Raw genomic sequence first — 7681 nt, forward strand, 5'->3', positions numbered from 1 at the left:
CTCTGATGCTGCTTGGCCTGCTGTGTTCATCCAGCTCTACACCTTGTTATCTCAGATTCTCCAGCATCTGCAGTTCCTACTATCTCTGATACAATGTTCTGGGGACCTGGGTTTTCAAATTCTGCCATGGCATTTGGTGGAATTTGAATTCAATAAAAATCTGGAGTTAAGAGTCTCACAATGACCATGAAATGATTGTCATTAAAAACCCGTCTAGTTCACTACCTTACATTTAGGGAAGGAAACTACCATCCTAACCTTGTCTGGCCTACATGTGACTCCAGACCCACAGCAATGTTGTTGACTCTTAACTGTCCTCTGGGCAATTAGAGATGAGCAATAAATAGCCAGTGATGCTCTCATCCTGTGAGTGAAATTTTAAAAAATTATCAGGATGTTGCTGAGTATGGAAGGTTTGAGTTGTAAAGAAAGGCTGGGATTTTTTTCACTGGAGCGTAGGAGGTTGGTAGGTGACCTTATAGAAGTTTATAAAATCATGAGGGGCATAGATAGGGTTAATGGTTGGTGTCTTTTCCCTAGGGTGGGGGATTTCAAGACTAGGGGATGAGAGGAGAGAGACTTAAAAAAGGACATGAGGGGTAAATTTTTTTACACAGAGAGTGGTTTGCATTTGGAGTGAACTTCCTGAGGAAGTGGGTACTATTACAATGTTTAAAAGACACTTAGATAAGTACATGAATAAGAAAGGTTTGGAGGGACATGGGCCAGGAACAGACGGGTGGGACGAGTTTAGTTTGGGATTACACTTGGCATGGACTGGTTGGACTAAAGGGTCTGTTCCCACGCTGTATGACTCTATAATCTTGGATAAACCTACCCCAAAGTTATTTAGTTTAATTTGGCAAAGGAGAGGGTAGGAATCTATACAAAACAGAAGCAACCTATATTGGAAAGGGCAAGAGATCATGGGGAAAGTAAAAACCAAAGGTGGTTGTTGATGGGAAGGGAATAATAAAATGATGGGATTGGAATCGAAAGAGTAGTTAAACATAAAGTGAGAGGAAATCTTACTAAAAATGAGTTATACACCAATTCGCACACTGTCTTTAATGAAGCAGATATCATGCGTTGGGAGGAACCAGACATGGTAGAGATTACTGAGAAACAGCTATAGAAAAATTGAAACTGGGAATTAAACCTGGCGGGGTATAAGACACTTAGAGTGGGAGTTGGCTCAGATGTACTAATTAGGGATAACATAATGGCACCACACTGTGGGGTGGCATGATGGCTCAGAGGTTAGTACTGCTGCCTCACAGAGCCAGGGACCTGGGTTTGATTCCACCCTTTGGTGACTGTGGGAGTTTACACATTCTCCCCGTGTCTGCGTGCGTTTCCTCCAGGTACTCCGGTTTCCTCCCACAGTCCAAAGATGTGCAGGTTATGGTGCTAAATTGTCCCATAGTGTCCAGGGATGTGTAGGTTAGGGTGGATTGGCCGTGCTAAATTGTCCCATAGTGCCCAGGGATGTGTAGGTTAGGTAGATTAACCATGGGAAATGGGTTACAGGAATTGGATAGAGGGGTGGGATGCTCTTCAGAGGGTTGGTGTAGACTTGATGGGCTGAATGGCCTGCTTCCACACTGTAGGGTTTCAATGAACAGTGCAAAGATGAAAATCTAATCCGTATGGATGGAAATAAAAGTTAATAAAGGATCAATTGCACCAATAGCTGTAGTCTACACACCCACCTCATAGTGGAAGTGAGGTGGAGAAAGAAATATCCAAATAAATTAGGGAGTTGAGCAAAGAATAAGAATCATGGGAATTTGAACTGTTTCAGAGCTGCTCAGACTTTGCATGACCCAGAGTGATAATTTGGGGAATATGTAGGTTGACTTGAGAGGCATCTGTTACTGAGCAGGAGGAGCCTTTGCCTGCTGGGTCCAGGGCTTGGGGTGACTTGCTGTCGCTAAGCAAGTGACTTCCATTGACTGAGAGTAGGTGAAATATTGCAGCAATGATCAAGCCTCAAAGCTTCATTTGGCCACGCGAACCCCCATCAGTAAAAAGAAAACGTGAGGTTTTAAAGGGGCTTTGCGGTTGTTAGCACTCAGTCTGAGCTTTAGCAGCCATTGTTTGGAGTAACAGCCAGAATCTCATCTTGCAGCCATGCGGGGGCCAAGACCTGAACTACCTTGTGATTAATTGGGACTGAAGAGATAGACAACGAGGAAAAGAAAATGGAGTTCTTACAATGTGCACAGGATGTTATCTAACCCATATGCAAAAAGTCCAACAAGGGAAGGTTCACTATTGGACCATGTAATGGAAAACAGATAAGAGAAACAAAAGGGGAGCATCTGGGCAATAGTGACCACAATATATAAACACACCTTATTAGATGAGTGAATAAGGCCAGAGAGTTCAGAAATGGGAGCAAATATTAGAATGGTCTGCTAGCTGGCTTCAGTACAGAACGTGGGAGTTACGAGCAATTATTTAGAGGGACAGAAAGTGGGAAGTGGTGTCCCACAAGGATGTGCTGGGGCCAGTATTCACAACTGACATTAACCATTTAGACTTGGAATCCAATACATAATTGTTTGAGGTTATGGTGATAACCAGCACTGGGAAAGGCTGCAGCAAATTACAGGAGGTCATTTATTTGTAGAATGGGCACTTAATTGGCAAATAAAAGTCAGTGGAAATAAATGTGAGTTCATACATTTGGTAGCAAGAATTGGGAATTGTATAGAAGTTGAGGTAGAGGAACAAAGGAATCTTGAGGACAAATACATTGATCAGGTAGTGATTAGAACCATGGCCGTTGACTAAGGGATCCTTGATTGAGGTTGTTAACCTGGGCCAATCAGGGAGCCCTGGCTGACAGATATAAACAGAAGATTCAGAACCCCCCTCAGTCTAGGGACTGGCTCTGAGCCAGCTGGTCAGAGCCTATGTAAATAAAGGGTGACTTGGCAATGGCATACCAGCCACAGTGCAGTTATTTCAGATCATTAAAAGTTGCTCTACTGTTTAGCAAGAGCATATATATAAAAAAGAACAAGCTTTATTTCTACAGGGGTAGAATTGAAAAACAGTGAATTAATGCTTAAATTTGTATTGAAGCTTGGTTAGACCACACTTAGATTGTGGCATGCAGTTCTGCTAGCTATATTGTTAAAATGGAAACCGAGGCACTGGAGAGGGTGCAGAGGACATTTACAAAGGATGGGTTTACATTTCAAGAAAGGATGAGCAGGTTAAATCTCTTTTCTCTTAGAAAAAGAAGGCAGTGGGTAGAGGATTTTAAAATGATGGACAGTTTTGATAGAGTGGATATAGATTCTACTTGTGGGGCATGTCTTGGCTAGATGCCATCAGTATAGCATAGTCACCAAGATAACCAAAGGGTGGTCAAAAGACGGAACTCCTTACCACAGGAAGTGGTTGGAACAAATGTATAATTGGTGTTCCTGGAAAGGTTAACAAGCACCTGACGGATAAGGGAATAAAGAGTTCAACTGTTCTTCAGAAGCCAGTGGAGTGAGAGAGAGAAAGAGAAAGACAGAGCATTCTTGAAAGGTTAACTTTGCCACTGAGGAAAAAAAATAAGTTGCCCACACCTCTGCCTTAATTCACCTTCAGATGAACCCCTCATCCATATATTTGTCACCTCTAGACTTGACCATTTGATTGTCTCCCACCTGGTCTCTCACCTTGCATGCTCCCCCAGGCCTGAAATCAACTACAACTCTGCTGCCCTTGTCCTGACCCACTGAATCTCATTGTCCAGCACCCTATGCTCACTGATCTAGAGCAACTCCCAGTTCAGCAGCCCCTTATCTTCAAGGAAAGATATTTTATTGGAGGCAGTTTGGAGAAGATTCACTGGGATGATCCATGACGTAGAGGGATTGTCATATGAACAAAGGCTAAACAGGTTGGGACTCTACTCGCTGGAGTTTAGAAGAATGAGAGGGGATCTCATTGAAACAGAGAATTCTCAAGGGCTTGAGAGGGTCAATGCTGAGAGAATGTTTCCCCTCATGGGAGAGTCTAGGACCAGAGGGCACAGTCTCATAAAAAAAAAGGACGCCAATTTAAGACTGAGATGAGGAGGAATTTCCTCTCTCAGAGGATTGTGAAACTTTGTAAATCTTTGCCTCAGAGAGCTGTGGGGACAGAGTCCTTGTGTATATTGCAGGATGAAATGTGTAGATTCATAATCAGAAGGGGAATCGGGGTTACAGGGAAAGGGCAGGAAAGCAGGAATGTCAGATCAGCCATGATCCTACTCAATGGCGAAGCAGGCTGGAGGGGCCGAATGGCCTACTCCTGTTCCTATTTCTTATGGCCTCGCCTTAATTTATAGACCTTAATATTTGTTTTTGAACTCTCTCCTGACATCGCCACTTCAAATCTCTGAAACCTGCTCCAACCTTAAAACACTCTGAGATTTCGGCGATTCATTCTCTGATGAATATGAATAAGCACGAGGCATGGTTGAGGAACCACAAGGCAAAGTCACTGGAAGACTTCTTGAATGCAGAACTATGAAGACTTAGCCACAGTGAAGCAAAGTACTTGATGACTTACCTGAAGTGAGGCAAGATTTGAAGAGTCCATGGCATTCAAGCAATCTGTTGTTTTTCCAACGTCCTTTGATACTGTCGAACGACCAATACAGGTATTTAGATGGGAGTTACATAAGATGCATTTTCATAGGTAGAGAACAGCCTGGGTCTGCCTCTGAAGCAGCAACAACTCCTGGTCAGTTGTCTCTTCCCATTACTGAGGGGATCCCACAGCATTTGAATTTGAACAACAGGTGGTAAGGGGAAGGGACAGGCCTCCATGAGCTACCACATGTGTTACAATGGATTGAACCCACGCAGTTGGTTTTAATCTCACCATCTAAGGAACTGAGCTAACTGACGCCCACTGCTAAGATGGGGTTTAATTAATATGTGGTTGAGCCAATGAAGTTAGCCGTCATGTAACTCTGAACTCAGTAGCGTCATAGGAATGTACGTCACGGAAACAGACCCTTTGGACCAACTCGTCCGTACCGACCCAGATATCCCAAATTAATCTAGTCACATTTGCCAGCATTTGGCCCAAACCCCTCTAAAACCCTTCCTATTCATGTACCCATCCAGATGCCTTTTAAATGTTGTAATTGTACCAGCCTCCACCACTTCCTCTGGCAGCTCATTCCATACACAGCACCACCCTCTGTGTGAAAAAGTTGCCCCTTAGGTCCCTTTTAAGTCTTTCCCCACTGACCTTAAACCTATGCCCTCTGGTTTTGGACTCCCCTACCCTGGGGAAAAGACCTTGGCTATTCACCCTATCCATGCCCCTCATGATTTTATAAACCTCTATAAGGTCACCCCTCAGCCTCTGATGCTCCAGGGAAAATAGCCCCAGCCTATTCAGCCTCTCCTTGTAGCTCAAACCCTCCAACCTCAGCAACATCCTTTTCTGAATCCTTTCAAGTTTAACAACATCCTTCCTATAGCAGGGAGACCAGAACTGAACGCAGTATTCTAGAACTGGCCTCACTAGTACAGCCACAACATGACCTCCCAACTCCTAGTACTCTGCTGGAGGGTTGGAAGTTGTACAGCTCAGAGCATGCACCTATGTAGTCTGACCATCATGGACAGACTAATAAACATTCTGTTAAACATTAAACATGTTTAAAAGTAACATGGAAGGCTGAAGCTTGTTGTCCCAAACTAAAACACAAACTCTGCCATCTAGCTTTGCAGAGTATTTCAAAGACGAAATATACTGGCGCATTTTGGTTTGCAATGCCTTCTTTATGGACAATTATACTTATGAAATTCACCAAAGATTCTCAGACAGCACCTTCCAAACCCACGACCGCTTCCATCTAGAAGGACAAGGGCAGCAGATACATGGGAACACCACCACCTCCAAGCCAATCACCACCCTGACTTGGAAATTTATCACCATTCCTTCGGTGTTGTTGAGTCAAAATCCTGGAATTCTCTCCCTAATAGCATTGTGGGTCAACCTACAGCAGGAGGACTGCAGCAGTTCAAGAAGGCAGCTCACCACCACCTTCTCAAGGGGCAACTAGGGATGGGCAAGAAATGCTGGCCAGCCAGATCCTACAAAAGAATTTTTTAAAAATGCAATGTAAATTATACATTACACTTGTCGCTGCTTTGGAAAATTGTGCATCCTTTAATTTCTTGTAACCAAACCTTTTGATAAAACCAACATCTAACAGACACTTCCTTCTCATAGTTCAAATAAAAAGTCCAGGATGCTGCTTTGTCAAAATTTGTGTAGTGTATCAATTCAGCAGTTATCTGAACTCTGTTATTTAATAACACTAGGCATAGAGTGGAAACAGAATTGAAACAGATCCCTCGGCCCAACCAGTCCACACCGACCATGTTCCCAAACTAAACTAGTCCCACCTGCCTGCTCCTGGCCCATATCCCCCCACTTGCAGAGCAAAGTGTGCAGAGGACTGTGAAACTTTGCAGAGGAACATAGATACATTGAGTGAGTGGGCAAAGGTCTGGCAGATGGAATACAATGTAAATAAATGTGAAGTCATACATTTTGGTAGGAGTAATAGTAAAAAGGATTATTACTTGAATGGTAAAAAGTTGCAGCATGTTGCTATGCAGAGGGACCTGGGTGTCCTTGTGCATGAATCACAGAAGGTAGGTCTGCAGGTACAACAAGTGATTAGGAAGGCAAATGGAATTTGTCCTTCATTGCTAAAGGGATTGAGATTAAAAGCAGAGAGGTTATGTTGCAGCTGTACAAGGTGCTGGTGAGGCCACACCTGGAGTACTGTGTGCAGTTTTGGTCTCCTTACTTGAGAAAGGATGTATTGGCACTGGAGGGGGTGCAAAGGAGGTTCTCTAGGTTGATTCCGGAGTTGAGGGGGTTGGCTTATGAGGAGAAACTGAGTAGATCGGGATTATATTCATTGGAATTCAGAAGATTGAGGGGGGATCTTATAGAAACATATAAAATTATGAAGGGAATGGATAAGATGGAGGATGTTTCCACTGGCAGGGGAAGCTAGGACAAGAGGGCATAGCCTCAAGATTAGAGGGAGCAGATTTAGGACTGAATTGAGAAGGAATTTCTTCACCCAGAGGGTTGTTAATCTATGGAATTCCTTGCCCAGTGAAGTAGTTGACGCTACTTCAGTAAACGTTTCTAAAAAAAAGGTAGATTTTTTTTGAACAATAAAGGAATTAAGGGATACAGTGAGAACGCGGGTAAGTGGATCTGAGTCCACGAAAAGATCAGCCATGATCTTATTGAATGGTGGAGCAGGCTCGAAGGGCTAGATGGCCTACTCCTGCTCCTAGTTCTTATGTTCTTATGTTAAACCTTTCCGATTCATGTACTTATCTAAATCTCTTTTAAACGCTGTCAATGTACCTGCATCCACCACTTCTTTTGTCTTGGGGGAGGCAATGGCCTAGTGGTCTTATTGCTGGACTGTTAATCCAGAGACCCAGATAGTATTCCAGGGAGCTGAGTTCAAACCCCACCATGACAGATGGTGGAATTTGAATTGAAATAGGAAAAAAAAATCTGGAATTAAGAGTCTAATGATGGCCATGAATCCATTGCAATTGTTGGAAAAACCCATCTGGTCCACTCATGTCCTATAGGGAAGGAAACTACCATCCTTACATGTTCTGGCCTA

This window comes from Rhincodon typus, chromosome 45 (assembly GCF_021869965.1).
Source record: "Rhincodon typus isolate 14 chromosome 45, sRhiTyp1.1, whole genome shotgun sequence".
NCBI classification, from domain to species: domain Eukaryota; kingdom Metazoa; phylum Chordata; class Chondrichthyes; order Orectolobiformes; family Rhincodontidae; genus Rhincodon; species Rhincodon typus.